The following is a 4,628-nucleotide window of genomic DNA, read 5'->3' on the forward strand; positions in this document are numbered from 1 at the left end:
CCGGACCACCCTTTAGATGTCTGTCTGTGGGGAAAGACGTGTATGTGGACCCCATGCTGCACGTGCAGAGACTAGAAAAAAGTAATAATGGTGCCTGTGAAGCCATTCGATTACAGGATGGCACATCTGAACACGTGTGTCGGTCGCTACTGCACCGTGTTCACGCATGCTTAGGGGCCTGTGGGTGTCGTCAGGAGTGCCCCAGCGAAGTGTGATAGTACCGCTTGTACACTACTGGCCATTAAAATAGCTACACCACGAAGATGACGTGCTACAGACTCGAAATTTAACCGACAGGAAGAAGATGCTGTGATATGCACCTACAACGTGCTGACATGAAGAAAGTTTCCACCCGATTTCTCATACACAAACAGCAGTTGACCGGCGTTGCCCGGTGAAACGTTGTTGTGATGCCTCGTGTAAGGAGGAGAAATGCGTACCATCATGTTTCCGACTTTGATAAAGGTCGGATTCTAGCCTATCGCGATTGCGGATTATCGTATCGCGACATTGCTGCTCGTGCTGGTAGAGATGCAATGACTGTTAGCAGAATATGGAATCGGTGGGTTCAGGAGGGTACTACGGAACGCCGTACTGGATCCCAACGCCCTCGTATCACTAGCAGTCGAGATGACAGGCATCTTATCCGCATGGCTGTAACAGATCGTGCAGCTACGTCTCGATCCCTGAGTCAAGAGATGGGGACGTTTGCAAGACAACAACCATCTGCACGAACAGTTCGACGACGTTTGCAGCAGCATGGACTATCAGATCGGAGACCATGGCTGCAGTTACCCTTGACGCTGCATCACAGACAGGAGCGCCTACGATGGTGTACTCAGCGACGAACCTGGGCGCACGAATGGCAAAACGTCATTTTTTCGGATGAATCCAGGTTCTGTTTACAGCATCATGATGGTCGCAAACGTGTTTGGTGACATCGCACATTGGAACCGTGTATTCGTCATCGACATACTGGCGTATCACCCGGCTTGATGGTATGGGGTGCGATTGGTTACACGTCTCAGTCACCTCTTGTTCGCATTGACGGCACTTTGAACAGTCGACTTTACATTTCAGATATGTTACGACCCGTGACTCTACCCTTCATTCGATCCCTGCGAAACCCTACACTTCAGTAGGATAATGCACGCTCGCATGTTGCAGGTTCTGTACGGGCCTTTCTGGATACAGAAAATGTTCGACTGCTGCCCTGGCCAGCACATTCTCCAGATCTCTCACCAACTGAAACCGTCTGGTCAATGGTGGCCGAGCAACTGGCTCGTCACAATACGCCAGTCACTACTCTTGATGAATTGTGGTATCGTGTTGAAGTTGCATGGGCAGCTGTACCTGTCTGTTTGTCTCAATGCCCAAGCGTATCAAGGCCGTTATTACGGCCAGACGTGGTTGTTCTGCGTACTGATTTATCAGGATCTATGCACCCAAATTGCGTGAAAATGTAATCGCATGTCAATTCTAATATATTTGTCCAATGAATACCCGTATATCATCTGCATTTCTTCTTGGTGTAGCAGTTTTAATGGCCAGTAGTGTATTTTCTATGTAGACTACATAAATAATCTAGCGTACAGAGTGAGTAGCAATCTGCGGCAGTCTACTGATGATGCTGTGGTGTACGAGAAGGAGTCGTCGTCGAGTGACTGTTCGAGGATACAGACGAATGGTATCTGGATCTAAATGTACAAAAACGTAATGTAACGCATTCGAGTAGGGAAATCAAACCCGTAAAGTTCGAATACAGGATTTCGGTTTATTTGGAGAATTTTAGGAAAGTGTGGTTCACCTGTAAAGAAGACCGCACATGGGATACTAGTGCGACCTTTTCTTGAGCACTGCTCGAGTGTTTGGTATCCGCACTAGGTCGCATTAAAGGAAGGCATCGAAGCAGTTCAGAAACGGGCTGCTGGTTTTGTCGGTAGGTTCGAGCAACACGCATGTATCATGGAGATGCTTCGGGAACTCATATGGAAATCACTGGAGAGAAGGCGACGTTCTTTTCGCGAGGCACTATTGACAAACTTAAGATAACCGGCGTTTGAAGCTGACTGAAGAACGATTGTACCGCCGCCAACGAACATTTCGCCTAAGAACCACCAATATAAGAGAAATTGGGGCTTGTACAGAGGCATATAGAGAGCTGTTTTTCCCTGGCTCTATTTGCGAGCGGAAGAAAAGGAATTGAGCAGTAGTGGTAGAAGCTGCCCTCCGTCACGCACCGTACAGTGGCTTGCGGAGTGTCTGTGTGGATGTCTAACGCTGTTCTTGTCACAGCATGTCGCGCACTGCGTTGTACTGTACAGGCATGATGGTTTAATATGTACCCAGTAGTACAGACGACATCCATTTCTGCCCTCATGACTAGCTGAACTTACCTACGCTTTATCGTTTAGGGACCGTTCTCTGCAGTTTGTTCACATTTAGCAAAATCGCCCTATATATTTTCCATATTGTTGACTTACAGCTGTCTCATACGAATTTGTTTCAGTAGATGGTAGTGCTTACTTTGGTGCACACAAAATCGCATTAAGAGTGTCGGAAACAAAAATTAGCAGTATTCCGTTCCACGGGATGTACACAAACCGTGTTTCTTGGCAACTATGTAAAGCAGTCACAACTAGATGATGGAACACAAGAGCGATTTCTTTACGAGGCACGATTATTTTAGTTCGCCAGCTGCAGTGACCGAGCGGTTCTAGGCGCTTCAGTCCGGAACCGCGCTGCCGTCGCAGGTTCGAATCCTGCCTCGGGCATGCATGTGTGTGATGTCTTTAGGTTAGTTAGGTTTAAGCAGTTTTAAGTCTAGGGGACTGATGACCTCAGAAGTCCCCTAGTGCTTAGAGCCATTTGCACCATATTTCAGTCCTTCTATAGACCTGAGAACCAAGTCATACTTCCATCCATAACGGAAACGTTTAACATGGAATCTTAACAGTGATGCAACGCGGTGTTTTTCGCAAACACAAATTATTCTGGATGCAAAAGTCATGTTGACTGCCAGAAATATACCACAGGACCAACGGGGAGTGGAGGCCAGTGCCACTGGAATCTTGCACCAGCGCTTGATCCCGTTCCCTCGAAACCTATAAACCATGTTACATTTTAGAGACTCAAATATCAGCAAGAAATATATTCTTTATTTTGGCAGTGGGTTATTAAGTGTCAAGCATGGCGGCGCCGCGGATAGAGCACTGGACTCGCATCCGAGAAGGACAGTGTTCGAATCCCATCTGGACCATCCAGAATTAGTTTTTTAGCGATTTCTCTCAACCGGTTAAGGTGAATGCTGGGATGCATCCTTGGACTCGAAATCAGAGACGGTTCTCCAAGCAAAATAATGAAACGAAGGTTTGTACCTAAGCAGCGCCTCACTTTTCTGCCATAAAAGTAATCAAGTAATCCCCCAGGAATGTTCACTTAAGTCACTTGAGGTGACGGAAATACATAAAAAATAAAAATATAAATGATAATGCCGTAAGAATGCGACAAATTAACGAAGTCTCGTTACACCTTCCCTTCCAGCGTAGAACACGGCTGACCATGACAGCCAAGAGTTAAGTCACACACGAGCGCAGAAGATGAAATCTTCATCATTAGCAACAATAAGGTCGGCAGTATGTTTCCACTTGTATTGTCTTCAAAGAACAACTAAAGATAATTACTCATATGTATTGGCGCGGTAAACCTCGTCGCCTCCGTGGCGCAATCGGTTAGCGCGTTCGGCTGTTAACCGAAAGGTTGGTGGTTCGAGCCCACCTGGGGGCGGAAATTTTATTTCTGTGCAGATAGAAGTAGCTGATAGTTTCGTATGTAAAGCAGGTGAACACTTCGATCAAGACTTGGGTTCACCTACGAATCTGTCTTTAAATTTCCTTGTGCAGAATGATCAAGTATTAGCTGGTACAGACAAACCTATATTCAGCATAATAATCAACAGTTTTTTTTTGTTCCTTTCACAGTACCAAGTTTCTTTTTCATGCAGTTTCCATGTGGCTTCTTTTGGATTTGTTGACACTAAAACCATTTATTATAACAGTAACCTCGAAAGCCTAAAAGTAATATTCAGGAAAGGCAACAGGAGTAAGCCACTAAATTACAGGTCCATATAATTAAAGTCGATATGCAGCAGGATTTTGAACATATATTGTATTCGAACATTATGAGTTACCTGGAAGAGAACGATCCATTGACACACACTCAACACGGATTTAGAAAACATCATCCCTGTGAAACAAAATAAGGTCTCTACTAACACAAAGTGTTGTGTGCTATTGACAAGGAATTTCAAATTGATTCCGTATTTGTAGATTTTCAGAAATCTTTTGGCACTGTACCTCATAAGCGGCTTGTAATGAAACAGCGTACTTACGGAATATCGTCTCATTTATGCGACTTGATTCGTGATTTCCTGTGATAGAGGCCACAGTTCGTAATAATTGATGGAAAGTCAAACAGAAGTGATTTCTGGCGTTCTCCAACGTAGTGTTATAGACCCTTTGCTGTTCCTTATCTATATAAATGGTATAGGAGACTATGAGCAACCGTCTCAGCTTGTTTGCTGATGGTGCTGTCATTTATCGTCTAGTAAAATCTCAAGATCAAAACAA

The 4,628-nt window shown here is 45.0% G+C and overlaps 1 non-coding gene across 1 annotated transcript; it reads left to right on the plus strand.

Moving 5' to 3' along the window:
• The first annotated feature begins 3,712 nt into the window (after window positions 1-3,712).
• On the plus strand, window positions 3,713-3,786 carry Trnan-guu (transfer RNA asparagine (anticodon GUU)). Its single transcript has one exon. It is a non-coding gene; the product is annotated as a tRNA-Asn (tRNA).
• The last annotated feature ends 842 nt before the right edge of the window (window positions 3,787-4,628 follow it).

Source organism: Schistocerca serialis, chromosome 1 (assembly GCF_023864345.2).
Source record: "Schistocerca serialis cubense isolate TAMUIC-IGC-003099 chromosome 1, iqSchSeri2.2, whole genome shotgun sequence".
NCBI lineage: Eukaryota > Metazoa > Arthropoda > Insecta > Orthoptera > Acrididae > Schistocerca > Schistocerca serialis.